The 23,997-nt window shown below is 36.2% G+C and overlaps 1 long non-coding RNA gene across 7 annotated transcripts in view; it reads right to left on the bottom strand.

The window, feature by feature from the left end:
• Positions 1–920: 920 nt before the first annotated feature.
• The window catches only part of LOC140621505 (uncharacterized), a 324,736-nt gene continuing 301,659 nt past the window's right edge, over positions 921–23,997 (bottom strand). For 6 of the 7 annotated variants that reach the window (XR_012021239.1, XR_012021235.1, XR_012021237.1 and 3 more), the window contains 3 exons: positions 4,779–4,894; positions 1,806–1,907; positions 921–1,071 (listed from right to left, as the gene is read on the bottom strand). This is a non-coding gene — a long non-coding RNA (uncharacterized lncRNA). Of the gene's footprint in view, positions 1,072–1,805; positions 1,908–4,778; positions 4,895–14,707; positions 14,977–23,997 lie in introns of those variants that run through there. The other variant, XR_012021238.1, reaches the window with a different exon arrangement.

The raw sequence follows: 23,997 nt of genomic DNA, 5'->3' as shown, positions 1-23,997 counted from the left end.
GTTTTAAATTGTAGGAAAGAAAAAAATCTTTTAAGAATTAATAATTGAAAATATTTTCATCTTGTTTAACCTGTATTGGACAATATTTATAGTGATTCATATGCATTAATTCATATGCATTCATATGCTTCACACTCCAATTGGCTGCTATTATTGTGAGGAAAATAAGGAACATAATTTTTTTAAAGATTTTATTTATTTATTTGACAGAGAAAGTAAGCACAAACTGGAGTGGGGGAGGCAACAGGCAGAGGAAGTGGGAGAGTGGGGAGCCTGATTCCAAAGTGGGGCTCAATCCCTGTGCAGGATCGTAGAATCATGACCTGAGCCAAAGGCAGGTGCTAAACTGACTGAGCCACCCAAGCACCCCATAAGGAGTAGAATTTATTCTAGGTTACACATCTATTTAGTGGGAAGACATCTGAATCTGGGGAATCGGATATTTAGTCTATGATCTTAGCAGGCTTAGTATCTTTCATTATAAAGGAAATGGAAGCAACTATATTTTTTAAATTAAGAAATATAGACCTTAAATTGTTGAAAATAAAATAATTTGGATAAAAGTTACATTGATCATTGGAGATGAATAATGAAAAACCCAATCATGATAACAACAAATTCTAAGACAAACATAAAGATAAAATGAACTATGCTAACATTTCCTGGACTTATTATAAATTGGAACCTTTTGGGGGGGGAGGGGGGACTGCACTTATGAATGAATCGGGGGAGGGGGCAGAAGGAGATAATCTTCAAGCAGACTCCCCACTGAGCTGTGGGGGCTTAATTCCATGACCCATGAGATCTTGACCTGAGCCAAATGAAGAGTTCAATACCTAACTTTCTGAGCCACTCAGGTTCCCCTAAACTGAAACTTTTTTTTTTTTAGATTTTATTTATCTATTCATGAGAGATACACAAAGAGAGAGAGAGGCAGAGACACAGGTAGAGGGAGAAGCAGGTTCCATGCAGGGAGTCCGACGTGGGACTTGATCCCGGATCCCAGGATCACACTCTGGGCTGAAGGCAGGCGCTAAACCACTGAGTCACCCAGGGATCCCTAAACTGAAACTTTTAAATGAAATTTGAAAGTAAAGAATTAGTTTGACAAAAACTGTTAGTGGAAAATATGAGATCAATGATTATTGAAATATGTTAAAGTACTAGAAACGTGAATCAATACTATCCCAAATAAGAACATCAAGCTTAAATTATGAATACAAATATTTTAAACACAACTAAAGCAGGTACTTTTGAAGTTCAAAACAATGATTATCATTGAGCATTCAAAATTGGGAAGGATGCAATTATTAATTTATTTTTGGAAAGAATACAAGGTGTGGCATCATTATTTACATGAATTTTATCCAAATACTTGTAATTTTTATATATCACTTTAACATATGTGCCAATACATAGGTCATATAATTGTTGAACAACTCTTTGAACTCTGCTCAATGCCAAGAATAAGCATTTTTAGAAAATGAAAAAAAAAATGTTACTAGCATATTTTGTGGCTATTGATATCAATAAAAATATAAATTGAAAGTAGGGTGTAATACATGGCATTAGTAGGACACCATGGTGCTACAATATAAAAAAGTGTCCACCAGTATATAAAGTCATTCAAAAGTAGTCCTAACTAAGTTCTGCAAAATGAAAGTTTCTAAAATTATATAAGGCTAATAACTATTAAAACATTTTCTCCAAATTACTGATTACTATAATATAAAGTTTTCCAATAGATTAGGCCATATCAATAGAAAGCATAATGACTAATGAATGGCACTGTGTTCATTATTTACCTGCCTTTGTTTTCTGAACAATTTTGTAAATGTCTTCTGGCAATGACAGTCACAGGCTCCATTGTCAACTGCCTTCTGCCTCAGCACAGGTTTTGAGAAATACTGTCAGGAAACAATATATTTCAGGAAAGAAAAAGCCACAGTACTTTTACCCCTCTCCTTCTGCTTTGGGAGACAAAGGAGACTCATTTTGGAATCAGTGGGTCTCCTCTGTAGCTCCAGATCCCACTGGATAAGTCCTTTAGTATGAATTAAACTCCTGCTTGGTAACTGGCTTTGGGCTCCAATAATTCTTATTCCACTCCTAAATAAAAGTAAATATCATTATTATGAATATTACAGGCTAGACTCAATGCTTGATCTTAGGCTACTGTAAAATTAGGAAAACATGAAGATAAAACACTACAACAGGATTTTCCATTGATATTTACTATTTTACAGATCAAGTAGTAGAGACAAGAAAAGAATCTAAAATCAAATACCCATCATTTTATTTAACACTGCAATTCTAATTTATGCTCAGGAAATAGCCTGAGCTATTTAATGCCAAATGGATGAACAAATATTTTGTTATTATGTTTTTTGCAATAATGTGATTTTTAAGAGAAATTCAGAAAAACACCTAGAAGTGCAAAGTTTTCAACATTTTTACTCCTCCAGTAGAATAGAAAATCTACACCAAATATGTAAGAATAATAGCTTTTCTAATGAAATAATTATTTGCATTTGTCAATGTAGTTTAATCCATAAAAGGAATTAGAAAATGCTGCAAACTATGTGAACCAAAGAGAAAATAAAGTATCATGGTCTGTTTAAATATCTGCAAAGAATCATATCTTTCAATAATTACTCCGAATGTAAATGGACTAAATGCTTCAATCAAAAGACATATGGTAACAGATTGGATTAAAAAAAAAAAACAGACACATCAATATGCTGTCTACAGGAGACTCATCTGAGAGCCAAATACATTTCAAGATTGAAAGTGAGAGGCTGAAGAACCATATATCATGCTAATAGATATCAAAAGAAAGCTGAAGTAGCAATCCTTGTATCAGACAAACTAGATTTTAAACAAAAGACTGTAATAAGATGAAGAAGGACACTATATCATAATAAAAGGGTTTATCCAACCAGAAGATCTAACAATTGTAAATATTTATGCTAACTTGGGAGGAGTCAAATATGTAAACCAATTAATAACAAAATTAAAGAAACACATTGATAGTAATACAATAATAGTAAGGGACTTTAACACCTCACTCACAGTAGAGTGAGTAAGGGACTTTGACAGCTCACTCACTGGACAGATCATCTAAATAGAAGATCAACAAGGAAACAAGGACTTTGAAAGACACATCGGCTCGGACGGACTTAGGAGATATAGTTAGAGCATTGCATCCTAAAGCAATAGAATACACATTCTTTTTGAGTTCACATGGAACATTTTCCAGAGTAGATCACATACTGGGTCACAAATCAGGTCTCAACTGGTACAAAAAGATTAGGATTATACCATACATATTTTCAGCCCATGAGGCTTTAAAACTTGAACTCAAAAACAAGAAAAAAATTGGGAGGAACACAAATACATAGAGGTTAAAGAGTGTCCTACTAAAGAACGAATAGCTCAACCAGGAAATTAATGAAGAATTTTAAAATATATGGAACCAAATGAAAATGAAAAGATGACAGCTCAGAACCCTTGGGGTTCAGCAAAAGAGGTCTTAAGATGGAAGTATATGGCAATACAGACATTTCTCAAGAAACAAGAAAAGTCTCAAAAAAGTCTCAAATACACAACCCCTCTTTACACCTAAAGGAGCTGGAAAAAGAACAGCAAATAAAGTCTAGATCCAGCAAGAGAAGAGAAATATTAAGGATTAGAGCAGAAATCAATGAATATAGAAATTAATACAACAACAACAGCAGTAGAATAGATCAATAAAACTTGGAGCTGGTTCTTTTAAAGAATTGATAAGATTGGTAAACTCCTAGCTACACTTATCAAAAAGAAAATAGAAAGGACCCAAATAAAGAAAATCATGAATGAAAGAGAAGACATCACAACCAATACCACAGAAATACAAACAATTATGAGAATATTATGAGTAATTATATGCTAACAAATTAGGCAATCTGGAATAAATGGATGCATTCCTAGAGATGTATAAATTACCAAAACTGAAGCAGGAAAACATAGAAAACCTGAGCAGATCTATAATCATCAAAGAAATTAATTCAGTAATCAAAAATCTCCCAAGAAACAAAAATTCAAGGCTGAATGGCTTCCTAGTGGAATTCTACCAAACATTTAAAGAAGAATTAATACTATTCTTTTGAAACTGTTTCAAAAAATAGAAGTGAAAGGAAAACTTCTAAGACGCCAGCATTACCTTGATCCTGAAACCAAAGACTCCACCAAAAAATAATTACAGACTAATATCCCTGATGAACATGGATGCAGAAATTCTCACCAGGATACTAATAGTTCCAATAGTACATTTAGAGGATTATTCACTACAACCAAGTGGGGTTTATTCTTGGGCTGCAAGAATTGTTCAACATCCACAAATCATTCAATGTGATATGCTACATTAATAAAAGAATAGAGCAAGAACCATATGAGCCTCTTAATAGATGCAGAAAAATCATTTGACAAAATGTAACATCCTTTCTTTTTTTTTTAATTTTTATTTATTTACGATAGTCACACAGAGAGAGAGAGAGAGAGAGAGAGAGGGAGAGGGGCAGAGACACAGGCAGAGGGAGAAACAGGCTCCATGCACCGGGAGCCCGACGTGGGACTCGATCCCCGGTCTCCAGGATCATGCCCTGAGCCAAAGGCAGGCGCTAAACCGCTGCGTGACCCAGGGACCCCCTGTAACATCCTTTCTTGATAAAAACTCTCTGCAGTGTAGTGATAGAAGGAACACACTTCAATACGATAAAAGTCATATACAAAAAACTTACAGTGAATATCATCCTCAATGGGGAGAAACTGAGACCTTTTCCCCTAAAGTCAGGAACGTGACAGGGGTGTCCACTCTCACCACTGTTATTCAACATAGTATTGGAAGTCCCAGCCTCTGCAATCAGACAACAAAAAGAAATAAATTGGCAGAGAAGTCAAACCCTTAGTCTTTGCAGAAAACATGATATTTTATGTAGAAAACTGAAAAGACTCCACCCCAAAATTGCTAGAACTCATACAGGATTTCAGCAAAGTCTTAGGATATAAAATCAATGCACAAAAGTCAGTTGCATTTCTATGAATTAACAATGAAGCAGAAGAAAGAGAAATCAGATAATTGATTCCATTTCCAATTGCATCAAAAACCATAAGATACCTAGCAATAAACCAAACCGAAGAGGTAAAGGATCTGCACTCTGAAAGCAATAGAACACTTACAAAAGAAATTGAAGATGCAAACTGGTATAGCCACGCTGAAAGACAGTATGGAGAATTAAATTAAAAAGAGAGCAACTTTAGGGATCCCTGGTGGCTCAGCGGTTTAGCCCTGCCTTTGGTCCTGGGGCGTGATCTTGGAGTCCTGGGATCGAGTACCACGTCAGGGTCCCTGCATGGAGCCTGCTTCTCCCTCTGCCTGTGTCTCTGCCTCTCTCTCCCTCTCTGTTTCTCATGAATAAATAAATAAAATTAAAAAAAATAGAGCTACTTTATGACCCAGCAATTGGACTACTAGGTATTTATCCAAAGGATACAAACATAGTGATTCAAAGAGGCACATGCACCCCAGTGTTAATAACAATGACGTCCAAAATAGCCAACATATAGGAAGAGCCCAGATGTTCATCGACAGATGAATGGAGATATATATATATATATATATATATATATATATATATATCAAAAAGATTGAAATCTTGTCATTCACAATGACATGGGTGGAACTAGAGTGTATTATGCTAAGCAAAATAAGTCAGTCTGAAAAAATACCGTATGATTTCACTCATATGTGGAATTTAAGAAACAAAATAGGCGAACATAGGGAAAGAAAAGAAAAAATAAAATAAGATGAAAATTGAGAGGGAGGCAAACCACAAGAAATTCTGAACTCTAGGAAACAAAGTGAGGGTTGCTGGAGGGGAGTTGGGTGGCAGAAAAGGAATATTGACTGATAGCATTAAGGAGGGCACTTGTAACAAGCACATGGTGTTATATGCAACTGATGAATCACTAAATTCTAGCTCTGAAACTCATTTTAAAAATCTGCAAGGAAAAGATATATAATAGAAGTAAAAAGGAACAAGTGTGAATCCCATCTACTTTAACTACCGTTTAGTAAATATTTAACTTTAATAACTATCTTGCCATGTTGTAGTAAGAATCAAGTAAAAAAATAGGGGAAGGAATTTTTGCAGATTCAATAATGTTTTACAGATGTGGTAAAACAATAATGATTACTATTACTACCTTTATAGAATGCTTACTAAGTTCCACGTGCTTTCCAAACATTATCTCATTTCATTTTTGCAGCTGCCTTATGAGGTATAGGGAGTTGTTCACATTTATAAATGAGGAAACTTCTTTTCAGAGACGATTAAAATGTCCACGAGCAACAAGCAGTATAAATACAGGAGAACTAGGATTTACCACTGAATTGAGTCTCTTGGTAACTCAAGAGTATGTAATTTTAACCATTACACTACATTATCCAAAGTTATTTCTCTTATCAAACAAATTAAGCAGAATCTCTAAACTGCCCCCTACTAAAGACATTTCCACCCTAATGCCTGGGAAGTGTTAAAAACAATGAGCTATCACTTCAGTGCTTATGCTACGTTGCACAACATTGCACGATGTGCGGGCCAGGTTAATATGATCACATCAGCCCTTAAAAGATGAGAGCTTTCTCTGGCCTGTAGCACAAGAGGAAGTGAGATAGAATCAAAGTCTGAGGAGAACTTTAGTGCTTTTGCTGCTTTGAAGATGGAGAAGACCACACAAGAAGGAATATTAATAGCCTCTTGTGGCAGAGAACATCTGGCTGACAGTCAGCAAGGAAATCAATGTTTTAGATTTATAGCCACAAGCAACTGCATTCTTTGAATAATCTGAATGACCTTGGAAATACATTATTTCCCAGAACCTCCTGACTATTTCGTTTTTGGAGCAGAATGTCAGCAAATAATATTCAGTTAATGGGAGAGTGATAAGCTTTATCCTCTTTTAGATATGGTGCTCTCGGGAACCCTGGGTGGCGCAGCGGTTTAGCGCCTGCCTTTGGCCCAGGGCGCGATCCTGGAGACCCGGGATCGAATCCCACGTCGGGATCCCGGTGCATGGAGCCTGCTTCTCCCTCTGCCTGTGTCTCTGCCTCTCTCTCTCTCTCTGTGACTATCATAAATAAATAAAAATTTTAAAAAAAGACTTTAGAAATGGTGCTCTCTCTATTATGTTAAGCAGAATAAATCAAAGAAAGATGAATACCATATGATTTCACTAATACATGGAATTTAAGAAACAAAACAGATGAACATGGGGTGAAAAAAGAAAGAGGTAAGCCAGAAAACAGACTCTTAACTAACTGTACGGGTAAAATTGAGGGTTGCTGGATGGGAGGCGGGTGGGGGGATGGACTAAATGGATGGTGAGGATTAAGGAAGGCATTTGTTGTATGTAAATGATGGATCACTAAATTCTACTTCAGAAACAAATACTACACTGTACATAAACCAACTAGAATTTAAAGAAAAACTTGAAACTAAAAAAAAAGAAGAAAAAAAGAAAAGAAAAGAAACAGTGCATTCTATTCTTTTTTGCAGCTGCCATTTTAGCAAAACCAAAAACCAAAACCTAAACCAAAAATTGAAGCCAGAGAAATATACAGTTGCAGGAAAAGCCACCTCAGACTCCTTATTCAGTGATACCTTCCACACATTGAAGGAAGGTGATGACATAACAATGAGACCATAAAGTAAGAGGCTAGAAGAACTAAATTAACAGCTTTAAGGTAAGAAAGTGCTAATAAACTTCCAACCTAGAATCTATAAAGTGGATCCCACATCCACCAGAGATGAGAACACATACAGCTAGGTCTTTAAGCATAGCCAGTCTCAGGCAAAGGTTAGAGGAGCCACTTAGTACTAAAGGAAAATTTATCAGGGAATTAGAACTTCAACCCTCAACCAACTATGTAATATGACGTTTTATATGACTCATTCCAGAAAGACAAGGGTGGGGCATTTGGATGGCTCAGTCTGTTAAGCATCCAACTCTTGATTTCAGCTTAGGTCATGATCTCAGGGTCCTGGGATCAAGCCCTACTTTGGGCTCCCTGTTCAGTGGAGAGTCTATTTGAAGATTCTCTTTCTCCCTCTCCTTCTGCTTCTCCCCCGAACTTGTGCACATGTGCTCTCTCTCAAATAAATAAAATATTTTCCTTTAAGGATAAAAGTTACAATTATTTTGTATTTATTATTTTGTATTACTTAGACACTTTCTTTTTATGGAAACTCCCCTGAACACGAAGAATGTAAATGCGAATCAGGATTTCAGTTACTGATAGGTCCGATTTCTTGAAGCAGAATTTCAGTTAATGATGGGTCCGATTTCCTGGACTTATCCAGTTAAAACTGCTTTGGAATTATCTACTCATTCAACAAGTTTCCTACTGATAACCTACATCCCCTTGTTTAGGAATGATCAATCTGTTCATGGTTTGGTGAAATATAAGTTCTTTATCAATCTGAGTATTTGCCCAATTGGTGCATAATGAGTGTATGACTTAAGCCCTAGTACTTAGAGGAGACAGCCAAAAAAGTGGCTTGACCAAATATTGCTAAATAAATGCAAGAATCTGCTTTTAGAAATGGGAAAATAGAGCTTGGATATAGACAAGCCTGCAGTTACAAGAGAGCTCCATCAATGTCCTAGTACATTAGATGACCTTCCCCCCTTTCAGTGTATAACACTGCACACACAAATCAGAGCTAATCTTTGAGAAATGCCATTGCCAGTGCAAACACTTACTTTTTATTGCACTCCATTAATGGTCTGAACACTCATTTATAGAAATGAGTCTAATCAATAAATTTTGTGAGAGATATAGCAAAATTGGCATTCAATAATATTAACACCAGTAACTTGAATCTAAAAGTGTGGAGAATACTGATAGTATCTAAAAATATAGAGAATTTACAAAGGATCCCCCTGTTAGTTCAGATTTGTTTACAGTTTTAAAAATAAAACTACTACAAATATGGGACCTGTGCTCCAAAACAGCTAAGGTCTCAGGTAACTGAATTTAGGCATACCTGCTTATCAAAACTTCTGGTTTACCTTGGTAGAAATGAAAGAGATAACTGAAGGAGATAACTTTATCAAACTTGTAACACAACAGATGCAGTTTAACCTATTATTACTATTTGCTTCCTGTCTATCTTCCAAACAGAATGCAACCATCCTATATCCTGAGAAGTCATATTTCTTGTTCAATAGTGTTATCCTTAGTTAAGGTGTTATACCGAGCCCATAATGTAATTGTACCTATACTCCAAATAATTAAACAACTTTTAGGAGAATTTTCAGGCCAAATCACTAACAAAACCAAACCAAAACAAAACTAAAAACAGCCTGTCAAGTAGAAAATTGTATACCTGTTATCAGTCCCAGGGTAGGATTCCAACTACATGGAGGATTGATTGCAAAGATCATTAATATGCTAGCCACCAGAAATAGAAATCCAAAGACTTCTATCCATTGCATTCTGATATCATAGTTATGAAGAAAATACAACACAGTTAAACACTGCTTGGGAGAATGTTTTACTTATATAAAGCAGCTTCAATAGTGGGCATTGATCTCAGTAGCTAGTAGACCTCTCCTGGCAGGGCAGTTCACCTCTGCACACACCTCTCATGCTTCCAGCAAAGGACAGATAAAGCAGTGGAGTTGGCGAGGTCACATATGATCATACATTTTAGAACAAATGAATACTCATTGAGCTTGAAATAAGGAAAGGTATTCCCACTCAGGATGACTGTGTGGGCTCTTTAGATCTTGGTAAGGAAGTTGCCAGGTCCACCTTCATGAAGCCAAGTAGATGATTAAAAGACCGTGTGCATGAACAAATTTTAACAACAACAAAAATAATTAAAAAATATTTTTAAGCTAGAATTAGGAATGGTGCTGGGTTTGTGATGACCACTAAATTATTTTCCACTATTTTTTTGAAAGCTAAAGTTGCTTGGAATAATAAAAATATGAGAACTAGAAGGTTCTTACTCTTATATTACCTGTTACTATGTTTTTCGGAGCACTTTAACTGGAAAAGGAAAATGATCCCATCCAACATTCAAAGGAATTCTTTGCTGAACAGATCTACAGAGATGTAGGCATATTACACACCTGGAAGAGGTTCAGGAAGCTCCAGAATTTTATTTCAAGTTACATTTATCAACTTATTCAATGTATTTGATTTTGTAGAAACTTAGTAGGAAGTAATAAGTAAGTTTTGTGGTTAAAACAGAAGCCATAAAACTTAAGCATGTTCACTATCTGCTTCCACATATTAAAAAATATACTAATAAGGATATACTTCACTAGGTACCTTATACTTTTGTCTTATGGTGGTGTAGTCTTAAGTAAGATGGGAGATATTTCATGATTTGATACAGGTTTCTCCTTTTTAAAAAAAAGATTTTATTTATTTATTCATGAGAGACACAGAGAAAGAGGCAGAGACACAGGCAGAGGGAGAAGCAGTCTCCTCGAGGGGAGCTCAATGTGGGACTAGATCCTGAGACTCCAGGATCTTGCCCTGAGCTGAAGGCAGACACTTAACTGCTGAGCCACTCAGGCATCCCATAGGTTTCTCCTTTAAATATAAGCATATTGTTTCAAATGTTTTAGGACTGAGAAACTTAAAATTGAATGGACATTTTGTTAAAACTCTGCATGAAGCCTTTATGTGTGGTGATAAAAAAAGATGGAGATATTGTAGAGACAAGGCCTGAGGTACCGTTTACTCTTTATTTCTCCAGGTAACAATTATCAATGCTAGGCATTTGTAATTAAATTCAAAGACCACTGGGAGTCATAATCCATTTAATTGCAAGCTGGTAAATGGAGCATAAGAGATGAGCTCATCTAGATCACCTAGATAAGGCTAAGTAGATAGGAGGCTACTAAGAAGGCTTAACACACATTTGACATACTATGTGCTAATTTTCTTCTTCACTTACCCACAAGAATTTTTGAAATAATTAATGAGTTAATTTAAAAGTTTTCAGTGTATCATATTTGAAAGCCAATATTTCATTGGCATTTTTTCCTAAATTTTTTTCTCCACTTAAAAATATTAAAAATAGTCCTTCAAATTAACTACCTTTGGGATTGAAAATAAAAGCTATCATTGATAAATGCAGTTAAGAAAGCTAAAGTGGTCATTGGAAATAAATATCCATAATATTATAAATAACTCCCTACTAAAATGTTTTCATGTATGTGTTTTTATTCAATTACTTATGATTAAATGTCATCAGTCTTGAATTACTTCAAATGCATGCAACACTATATGTTCTACAATGTATATGAAATGTGCCCTTAAACACTGCCTTTTTGGGTGTCAGAACTATTGTCACATAGTCAGCTTCTATAGAAGACTTACATGAAAATCTCCTGATAGCATTATGTATCTATAGTTGCAAAAAAATGGCTGAAGGCCTCCCAAACTATTCGACCTTAATTAAAGGAGAACATGTTCCCAATAGGAATTTATGCATTTTCCCACAGAGAAAATTAAACAATTGTACTGGAACTTGTTTGTTGTCATTGCCACTGCAATGACTGAAATCCAATGGAAACCAGGTTAAATTTTTAAAAAACTACTTTATTGCCTTATGCAGCTAAAAGTGGAAGGAATGATACTGCTTTTAGGCACAGATGGATTCAGTGGTTCAGGTTGTTTTTCAATTAGTCACACCCTTTCATAGTTCTTGATAATTTTATTTCTTTGCTAGTCATTTTCGAGATGATGTGATGGCCCCCAGTTCACATGGCTTACATGATTCCAGGGAATGAGAAATGCCAAGTCCCCTGCCTTCCCACCCCCGCTATCTTTGCATCTTCTGGCTGACATCCATTATGTGCCCATTGCTACAGCAAGCAGTCTCTCCAGGGGAATGAAGTTTTGGGCAGTCTAGTAAAGCTGTCTGTTGGATAGCCTCACTATAGCCCCATGACAATGAATTGAGCTTTTGCTTAAAAAAGACAAGATCTCAGGCAAGTATTAAAGTAGTAAGTATTAAAATATCCAAACATACACACAAACAGATTTATTCACTTACTCATTTTTCCATTCAATAGAAATTAGTTAAATAATTAGAATGGGTAGATAAAAATACTCTAATGTGCTCAACTCACATATCAGATACCACGTCTTTATTTAACCTTCTTCAAATCATACATTATATCATTATTTAATTGATAAAGTATTCAAGACAAAGTTGGAAATGTATAATTTAGTTAATAAGAAAGAGAAAAAACTTTTTAGAAAGTTAATGTATTTATTGATTATTTAATTCTGTTCTATTTTATTTTACATTATGTTCTGATATCTCAACACAGAAATAAAGAGCTATAGATCACCTAAGTTTTACTTAATAGGATGATTTATGAAGTCAATATCAGATTCAACAGGTTTTGAATTATTTGAAAAAAAATTAATTTGTTTTCGTTGATGATTTTAATAATGTCTGCACAGGTTTGTGACAAATACATAGAAAAATCATTTGAGTTCAGAAGGCTAATGGAAAATATATAATACCAATAGGAAATCTAATGTAAAAAATACCCAAAGTACAAATAAATATAGTAAAAGACAAAAACAGGAAGACAAAGGAGTTTAATTAATAATTATAGTAAATTAAATTTGCAAACTATTTACACAAAATTGAGTTTTAAATGTGCTTAGTTCGATGCAGAGTCAACTAGAGACAAACTTCAGTTTGGAGACATACGATTTGCCTGCAGTTTAATTTCATACCAAACTTCTCTTATCTCAGTCAAGAAAGGGAACAAAGAGACATTTTTATAGGGATGTTTTTAAACTGTTTAAATCCGTGTCTATCATGATGCAGTAACAGATTGGCATCATCCTCACACTTGAAACAACCAAACAAACTGACAATGGTCTTTCAGATACTGGACATTAAACAATGAAAGACAGTGAAGTGAAAAAGAGTATTTTTAAATAAAGCCCCAGCTGACTGTCTTTTAAGTTTCTCATATGTGCTACAGGGAGGGGAACCCAGGCAGATGGTGACAGACTTTCTGAGTTGTGATGGTTCTTAAAGTCTGGATAGTACAAGCTAAGTAGAATGGGTATTACAGGGTATTGGAGAGGAAATAGCCACTCAGAGTGAGAACCTGAGAGATCTTCATTGGGTTGCCCACTAGTATTGATCTGAGACATGATCACCACATGCATGAAAACAAATTACCTGAAGACAAGAAAGAGCACAATCTGAGGAGACAAAGCAAGCATCATAGCTACACTCAGATATAATACAGATGTTGGTATTATCAACAGGAAATGTAAAATAATTATAGTCAATATTTTCATGCTAATGAAAAAAGTGGACAACATGCAGAAACAGACAGGTAAGGTAAACAGAGAGATGAAAACGCTAAGAAAAATGTTGTTGGATATTATAGAAATCAAACAGCAACCAAAATGAAGAATGACTTAGATGGACTATTGGTAGACTCAATATGGCAAGGAAAGAATCAGCGACTTGAAGGTCAACAGAGTTTCACAAACTAAAATAAGAAGAAAAAGAAAAAGAAAAAAATTGAGAATATACAGAAATTCTGAGAAAATATCAAAATGTGTAATACACTCAGAGTACCAGAGGAAAAGAAAGGGAAAATGTAACAGAAGAATTATTTGAAGTTATAATGGCCATGACATTTGTGCAAGTAATAATAGATATCAAACTACAGATCCAAGTTGGTTGGAAAGCTAAAAGCAAAATAAAGACCAAAAAAAACAAACAAAAACAAAAACAAAACAAAAAAAAACACCTAGGTATATCATATTCAAACTGTAGAAAAACAAAGGTGAATAGAAAATCTTGAAGAAACAAGAAATCAGAGAGAGAAATTAAAATCTTATTTTTACAAGAATAAGGAAGAGGGGCACCTGGGTAGCTCAGTTGGTTAAGTGACTGCCTTCTGCTCAGGTCATGATCCCAGGGTCCTGGGATTGAGGTGTGCCTCAAGCTCCTCAGCAGGAAGTCTGCTTCACCCTCTTCCCCTAACCCTCCCCCCTGCTTGTACTCTCTCTCAAATACATACATACACACATACATACATAAAATCTTAAAAAAAGAATAAGAATTATTGTAGACATCAAAAACCATGTAAACAAGAAAGGAGTGAGGTGAAATATCAAGTGTTGAATCATAAAAAACAACCTAGAGTACTATAATCATTGAAGCTAATTATTTAAAAGGGAAAGAAATTAAATATTGATATATAAAAAAATAGATGAATCTCCAAATAATTATGAGTGAAAAAAAACAGTTGCCCAACCCCTCAAGAAAAGAAGAGCATACTGTATGACTCCATGTGTATTTCATTCCATAAAATGTAAACAAATATGTAGTGATAGAAAGCAGATCATGGGCTGCCTGGGGCTGGAGTGCGGATTGGAAAGGAGCATGAGGGAAAGATTACAAAAGGATGAGAGAAAACTTTGGGGGCTGACTGATTAGATTATCAGTGTGTGGTGATGGTTGCATGGATGTCAAAACTTATCAAATTATTCTTTTTAAGTATAGCAGTTTATTTTCTATCTACTATATACAGAAAAAAACCTTTTTTAAAAAAAATTTTATTTATTTATTGATAAAGGACACAGAGAGAAAGACAGAGACATAGGCAGAGGAAGAAGCTGGGTCCCGGCAGGGAGCCTGATGCAGGACTCCATCACAGGACTCCAGGATCACGACATGAGCCAAAGGCAGATGCTCAACCACTGAGCCACCCAGGTGCCCCTGATTTCAATAATATAAGGAGTTCATTTTTACTAAGAAAGAACAAAGCCGTTTCCAACATCTGGGAGGTGGTCTGGCAACATCAGTGAGGCTTTGGTGTTGCTAGGAGCTGATCTGGCAGTGACAGCTAGTCCTTGGTGTTCTCCTGTTGAACATAAACAATTTCACAGAACATCAACATCAAACAAGGCTGCTCTGATGGTAATTGATCAAGACAAAAGCAAGACTACTTCATAATTTTGTCTGAACACAGACAAAAATCAAAACATTATCCAAACAAAAAAATCCCAAGCATCTCCTTCTCTGGCTAATATAAATGACTGCTACGTCTTTACCAATTAGCACTTTAGCTTTGCTCAGGCCTCTCTTTTTAGAGAAGATTAATTAAAATAACCTATCATAGAATAATCATTATTTCCTGACACCATGTGATACACAACAAAGCCATTCTTCCTGAAAACCTCCACGAATCACCTGGCTAGAGTCCAACTCCAACACGAAATCCCTTATAATATGGCCTTAGTGAATTATTACCCCCTGGTTCTTTTCCATGTGCAGTGTCCATTGTTGCAATGAGCAATAAACACAATTTGATCAATTGCAAGTATATTCCTGGTGGTCTTTGGCAGGAGGACATTGACATTAGTGATAAAGTACTAGGAATACACCTCATAATTATATGTCAACCTTGTGGTTCACATTTAGAAATGGAAAAACAAAAAAAGGCATGGTAAAAATCTAGAAATGGAAAATGAGGCTAAACAAAAGTACACATATACAAGTCAAAGTAATGATTAGAGGGCAGCCTGGGTGGCTCAGCGGTTTAGCACCGCGTTCAGCCCAGGGCGTGATCCTGGAGACCTGGGATCCAGTCCCATGTCAGGTTCCCTGCATGGAGCCTGCTTCTCCCTCTTCCTGTATCTCTGCCTCTCTTTCTCTCTATGTCTCTCATGAATAAATAAATAAAATCTTAAAAAAAAACAAAAACAAAAAACAAAGTAATGATTAGGTAAATTGGAACTTGAAGGTTGATATGGTTTGGTCACAGAAAACTTTTCCCTTCTTTCCTTCTAGGTTTTTTTGGAAATTCTAATAATTAAATGCCATAAGGCAGATTAGCAAGAGAAAAATAAATCTAATTCCATACTATTGGAAGCCCCCTAGAAACTACGGGACACCCAAGTAGTCTGTTAATTGAGGTATATATACCACCCTGAGCCAAGGACAAAGGAGTAGTAGGCATCTTGTCCTACTTCAGGGGCTTCAAAGAGGAGGAAGACAATTCCTCCCCAGGGAGATCAGAAGAACAAATATTTGCAAGACAAACATTTGCTATGCTATGTGGGTAAATCTTTGGTATATAACTTTCTGGTATAGACCCACTATTGAAATTCCTTTAGGCAGTTAAAGGAAAGGTAAAAAGCCATTTGAGCTTGCTGGGTCTCAACTGCCATCAGATCAAAACAACTCACATGCCAAAGTGGCGCATTCTGGCTTATTTTGCTCGTCCTCAGTGGTTACCCATAAAGCTGAATCTTTGGGGAAAAAAACAAAGATTAAATCATATTAAACCTCCTTTCTTTGAAGCAAGAAGTGTGGCAGGTCTAACATAGGTCAAATATTTTATGTGCCACCATGCCTAGCCAGGAAAAAACAAATAGATGTTGTAGGTAGAATGAGATTGCTTCTCAACCTGTAGTCTAATCAACATTGCCAAATTTCTGGAGTCAGTCTCTGAGAATGTCTGAATGCATATCTATATAGAGAGACCACAGCAGTAGAAATTAAACTCAAAGGAGATGTCTAGGCAAAAAAATAAGAATAAAATAAGACGAGGAGATTCTTTATCTGATTAAAAAGGAACTGGGCCTTTTAGGAACTGTACGCCGGAACTCCACCGCACACACTGAAACAAGGTAAAGACACTCAGCAAAAGACATTTGGAAAGGAACTTGGCACCACTGTGTCAGGGCATATGTGTGCCCTTGGGCTATTGCCAGAAGAGTTTCCAGTGAGCCAGGGCATAATAAAAGGAAGAGAAGCAGCCCTGGCAACAACAGTGAGTCTTTGGTGTTGCCAGCAAAGGGGATGAAGTCTGGCAACAGAGGTAAGGGCAGCGATAGGTAATTAAGTGGGAACACAGCTTCATAATCCCTCCCAAACAAAGAGGATTTAGAAAGAAATCTCTCTTTTTGGAGTCCTTAGTGAAGGAATGTTTTTCTGCCCACCTACTTATTCATCAGATTGTACATCCAAGACTTCTACAACCAGCCTGCGAACGACTCTATTGGATACAACCTTTTGTCTTTCCCCTCACTGAAAAAACGTACCCATAAAGACTCCTTTCAGCAGTTATAGACCTGGTTGATCTGCAGCACAGGTGGAGATTGAATTTAACGGCCTTAGATGATTGTGTCCTAAAATTACTTTGATGTGGCAAGGCTTTCAATTATTTTTCTTTTTCATATGGATTTCATCTGTTCAGCTCATGTTGTATTGATTCTGGGGACATGGGACATGTAGGCTATGTCCACTCTATCCTTTATTCTCACTCCTCCATAAAAATCTGTATTCTTACTGGTTATGCTAGCTCTAAACTGACCAATGAAGAGAGATTATATACATTTCCTGGACCTTTCTATCTTCTTCATGTTTACATGGAAGATATATTGCCTATTCCAGACAATGAGACAGTAGCCATGAACCACCCACATCACACAATTTCCATACACAAAAGGGGGTGAGAGAGTGCAGGCAGTCAAGGGTGTACCCTGTGAATGCCCTATGTATATTTTATATTCCATAAGCCCACACACACCTGCTTCTGAGACCCTTCCTCTTGATTGAAGCACCTTTGGTGCTTGATCAAATGGGAATTTTGTACACTTGGAAAACAGAGAAATAGAAAATATGCGATACTACAGTCTTGGGTTGTAACACTTTGCTCCATTGTTAACTGACAATGTGACCACTGAGACACCTGACTTGTATGATTTTTATTGGACTCATTTGATCAATATCAAACCTGATCAACATATAAACTATACATTTTCCCTTTACCATAAAGTACCGTCATGACTTTGCAGACTCAGAGATTCTCCTATTTTCTCCACTGTAAACTATCAGAGTCTTTACTACACCAATTACAACATATTGCCTCCTTGTACATTTTACTTTTCCTTTTAATTCCACCTTCTTATGTGTACGCTGAGGTAAGGGCAGACTATTTAGTGATTGCCTTGGTCTATTCAAGCTGATACAATAAATTACCCTAGATGGAGCATCTAAAACAACAAATATTTATTTTTCCCAGTTCTGGAGATTGGAAGTCTGAAGTGAAGATGTCAGCATGGTTGGGATACAGTGAAAGTACTCTTCCGGGTTACAGATCACCAATTTCTCATATCTGCACATATCTGTTGGAAAGAAGGTGAGAGAGGTCTCTGGGGTCCATTTGATAAGGGCACTAATCCCATTCATGAGGGCCTCACCTCATGACCCAGTTAACACTCAAAGGATCCACCTCCTAAAATCATCACACTGGAGGTTAAAACTTCAACATACGAATTTTGGGAGGACACATGTAGTTCATTCCAATGATTAAGCAGTAAATAAGGTCAAGTGAATTTACTTGTTTTTTGACTGTTAATACAAATGCTTTTAAGTGCTACAGAGAGAAATATGAATAATACATAGTTCTATCTAAGGTTGTGATCCCAGGATCTGGGATTGAGTCCCACATCAAGGCATTTGATGGCATGATGGCAAGGCATTTCATGGCAGGGTAAAGTCAGTTAATGGATACACTTTCAAAGATTAAATGTAGAGTACATTGCAAGCAATAAAGATTTGGAACGGTATCATGCATAACTTGCAAAAGATAATTAAGAGTTTCCATAATCTATCCCACAGGCCATATAGGTAATATATTGGAGAAAGTGCTTCATATTGTATAAAAACATGATGCACTTGGATGCTAGTACTGGTGAAGTTTATTTAGTGCCCCTGAGCAAGGAAATATGGGAAGCAAACAAAAGTGAGGATCCCATACCTCTGAGCCTTATAACTTTGTCAGTTTTCAGGGAAATGAGGCATATACTTCCTTTAATGTTATTCAACTGCGGTCTATAGGACAAGCAGGAAAAGCCAGTCCAGGTAAGCACAACATATTCTGAAATCATACTCTTTAAGATGTGTTTAATTGTCCATTTATGTGTCATTAATAAATGTATTCCAGATTTTAAGAATATCTGTCTAAATATAAGAAAACACATATAGAGTACATAGACATGGACAAAGCATTTAAATGTTTTAACACATCCAATTTTATTACTTACATTCACCATTAAACTCAAATTACTAAGCACTATATACTCTAGATTCTGATTAAAACTCTTAATTATGAGCTCCTGAGTGGTTCAGTTGGGTAAACACCCAATGCTTGATTTCAGCTCAGATCATGATCTCAGGGTTGTGAGACAGAGCCTGGTGTGGGGCTTTGCACTCAGTGTGAAGCCTGCTTAAGATTCTCTCTATCCCTTTGCCCCCTTAACTCTCTCTTTCTAGAGAAAAACTACTAATTAAAATTGTAGTAATTATGGGCAGCCTGGGTGGCTCAGCGGTTTAAGCGCCTGCCTTCGGCCCAGGGCATGATCCTGGAGTCCCGAGATCGAGTCCCACGTCGGGACTGCATAGAGCCTGCTTCTCCCTCTGCCTGTCTCTCTCTCTCTCTCTCTGTGTCTATCAATGAATAAATAAATAAAATCTTTAAAAAAATTGTAATAATTATACTATTTTACTTTTGGTTTTATTATATTTGCCACTATTATCTGAGGAAGACCAATATATTAATGGCAGTATGTTAACTTTTTTTTAAAGATTTATTTATTCCTGAGAGACAGAGAACGAGAGAGAGGGAGAGAGAGAGAGGCAGAGACATAGACAGAGGGAGAAGCAGGCCCCCTGCAGAGACCTTGATGTGGGACTCCATCCCAGATCCTGGGATCACAACCTGAGCCAAAGGCAGCCGTCCAACTGCTGAGCCACCCAGGTGTCCCTGTTAACTCTTATTTTGCTAAACTGATAAAAATATTTTTTTATTTATAGTTAATTCATGTATATCTATGCCTATATACATATATATTTATAAATACACTTACTTTTTATTAATAACAGAAATGATATTATATATATTATATAATATCTGTTATTTACATGTATATAAAAGAGAGAGTTATAGCAATTACAAAGGGTCAGATACTTGAGATAACTCAGGAGATTCTACAGGGTATACTTATGCAAGGCTTTGATTAAGGTACATGGTAAACAGGACAAGTAAGCCATGTCTTCTAGACATAGAGCTCAGAGTCCTCTTTCAGTCTCACAGGAGATGTTCTTTCTGATAGTGAATCACCAAGATAGATGTCAGACACCTTGCTTCAACTGAGACAAAATGCAAGTTTACTAGAGTCTTGTATACCCTACCAGTCACTTAGCTAGCTAAAACCAAGTATATATCATTGTCTACACACGTTTACTAACAATGAAAGCAAGCTGAGTACAAGTACAAAAGATGAATTTTAGACTTTAATATCACAAACTAATACATTTCATCTCTACATTCAAGAGTCAGTACCGTGTTTCTTAGTATCCTAGCATAAACGTTATGAACAACCACAGATCAGCTGCAGGGTAACACTCTTCTTAAGCAATAGTGCCTTATAGTCTTCTATGGACTTCTTTGCATAGTGTATTGACTTCCCTGTGTGTAACACCATATTTTCTAGTTTCTGCATTTGATGCTTTGACATCTTGGGAGCCCGAAGATCCTGAGACTGGTTTTCCCAACTGTAAGCATGTCTTTCATATGCAAACTAACCAATTCAGAGTTCACAGCTTCAACAATCTCCTTTTTGAAACTCACACACTCAGGACCACTATTCCTCTAACCTAATCACACCAGAGCCAGGTACTAGACAAATAGACACAGACAAGTAGACCCAGCACCTTTGACCCAGGTCCTCTGAAAATTATTCTAACTAGCCATTCATTCATTTTTTCAGAAATTACAGTAAAGCTTATGACCATGCTTTCCCCTTACTTGCTCTGCCATGGACAGACTAGTGTGGATTCTGGTATGACTTCCCACATGCCCCCTCCTCTTACCATCTGCGAGTATAATGAGTAATTTTTTCAATGGCAACCGTCTCTTGATCTGCTATCCTTGCCATACCTGAATGATCATAAAAGACTATATTTTAAAACACTCCTTTATTTAATAACTGTTTGACTTTCTTGGCTGAATGTACCATGATTTATTTAGTCAATCTTTTATCAATGGACAATTATATTGATTCAATTTGGTTGTTATTTTCACGAGCACTTCAGTGATGGCCTTCATTTTCCTTAATATCTGGGGCAATACGTCTTAAAGATTTATTCTTAGAATTATATTGCATTTTGTGTTAGATACTCTTTTAGGAATAAGTATAATTTAGAAATATCTCCTGATATCTTTTAGCTTTTGAACTCAAATTATTGACAGTGATATTAAAGATGTTTTCTGGATAAGCAAATTAATGAAAATATTAAGAAAATGAATTATATAAAAACATGATTATGGCAATAATAAAAGCATTTATCAAGAGCATATTCAGTGTCAGGCACTGAACTAATATTAACAGAAAAACGGCAGACATGGTTGTGTGCTAAGCACTATTCTAAGAGCTCTACTTACGTTACAGCATTAATACTCAGCAAAAACTTATAAGGTGTCATTATTATGCACATTTTACATATGTGGAAATTTAAGCAGGATTTCCTTAGAATCGCATTGTTTATAAGGAAAGAACTGGGATTTAATCTTCATAATAGTTCAGCAAAAAAGTGTCATTCTGCCCATTTTCAAAATGAGTAATCTGAGAGGAAGAGAGGCTAAATAAATCTCCAAAATCACATAATTGCTAAGTAGGAGTGACTTTGCAAATTTAAACCTGTGGTACACCAAAACTACTTTTTGCCAAAGTGACAGATGTCTCATACTTTCAAAATTGTGAGTATGTGGACTTTGGAAATGGAGATGGAGAGGTTATATCTGGTAAGAGCAATAAAAGGAAGCTTCCTGTCTAATCTGTACCTCAGAGTATGAAAATGACTGGTTTAGTGAATATGTGCATGACCCTGACATCCCAGAAGTAGCACAAGAACAAGAGCAAAATGAAAATGTGTGTCTGAACAACACTGAAAGGGACAATAAATGTGGAAGAAACTTGAGTTTATTGGTTACGACATATCTATTGCAAGAAACCGAACACCTAACCAATATTGGCTTAAACAATAGGGCATTGATTACATACTTGTTTTATAAGATTAGGAAAGCTTAAATTTTCAAAGTTGGTTTATTGCTTCAACTTTCTCAAAATGTAGGAGTTTTTACTATTTTTGCTCTGTCATTCTTTCTGTAAACAGATTCTCCTCAGGGACACAACTTTTTACCAGTCCCAAGTGCCACCTGCAGACACTATTAATTACTGCCAACGAATAAGAAAATCCTGTTTTCTTCTGGGTGTGTGCGTTTATGTGTGTTCACATAGGAAGGAAAATTTCCTAGGAATTTCTAGTTTCCTCCATCTTTCATTAAGAAACATTGGAGCACAAATGCCTGCTTTATTTACAAGTCTGAGCAAGCAAGTTTCTTGTATTTTCAGCTTGAAAGATTATGAGAAGTGTTTGCCATTGAACAAAATAATGGGAGCAGGTAAGGCTATTGGACAGAAAATCAACAATGATTGTACAAATAAATTAAATACCACCTAAAAGGAAATTTCAATAAGCCAAGTAAAAATAGCCAAGTGTTTGAGCTTGGATGGTAGAGAAAGTTGAATATGAGCAAGATAGTAAAAACTTTACAGTTTACATGAAAATTATAGGATTGGCTAAGAAAAACGAATGATTTAGGGCTCTACATTGGTTCCAATATAATTATGAGTAACCAGAGAATATGTCAGTGCTATTAACTTAAATGAAAAAAGTCAGTATCTGGGTTAGCCCAGTGAAGTCTTGCCTTACAGCAATCCAAATTTTTTTCTCTGGGGTTTCTAACAGCTACTAAACTCCAGTGCAGGAGGTACCCTCCTCCCTAGGCTCTACTTCCTATCTTTTCTTGTGTATCTGCTCTCTCTGTTCTGATATCTCCAGCTCATCCCTTGATGGAATTGCATGATAGACTCTGATTCCATGTTTGATCTTGGGTGAGGTTTGTAGTAACTCTGGTTCTAATAATTACTTTGCTTTGTCTAGACTCCCAATATAGGTCAAAGATCCTGGGCTTGTGTCATTCATGACATGTCAAAAGAGATGTTCTTTGACAAAAGATGAAAGCAGTGCTTTTAGATTGGAGACACACTGAGGCTAAGATAATTAGGAGACTTAAAATTATGACAGGTGGGTGAAAGAGTTTAGACTTTGGTTATAAAGCTCAGCAAGAGTATGAAGCTCATTGTGTAGACTGAGACTCTATCAAAGTGAGACTTGAAGACAAAGTTGTGATTTATTGATTTTTTTAGATGTTTATTTTTTTTGTTTTTTTAAATATTTTATTTATTCATGAGAGAGAGAGAGAGAGAGAGAGGAAGAGACACAAGAGGAGGGAGAAGCAGGCTCCATGCAGGGAGCCCAACGTGGGACTTGATCCTCGATCTCCAGGATCACACCCTGGGCTGAAGGCAGGCGCTAAACCACTGCGCCACCCAGGGATCCCTTAAAATTGTTTTTAAAAATATTTTATTTATTCATGAGAGACACAGAGAAAGGCAGAGGCAGAGGCAGAGGGAGAAGCAGGCTCTCCACAAAGAGCCTAATGCAGAGGACTCCATCCCAGGATCCTGGGTTCATGACCTGAGCCAAAGGCAGAAGCTCAACCACTGCACCACCCAGGTGCCCCTAGATATGATATGTTTAAATTAGCATGATACAATACACAGGGCATTTTTTTTTGAGTAATACAAACCTGAGTTTTTATTCATCCTTTACTACACATACTTTTTATGAACTTGGACAATTTTTCTACCTTCTTCTTTAACAGACTTTATTTTATATAATTAGGTAAACATTTCTAATAAGAGAGTTGTGACAATTAATGTCATAATAGATATAAAATAAATGACAT

Source organism: Canis lupus, chromosome 30 (assembly GCF_048164855.1).
Source record: "Canis lupus baileyi chromosome 30, mCanLup2.hap1, whole genome shotgun sequence".
Lineage (NCBI taxonomy): Eukaryota > Metazoa > Chordata > Mammalia > Carnivora > Canidae > Canis > Canis lupus.
This window is presented reverse-complemented; position numbering and strand designations above follow the sequence as displayed.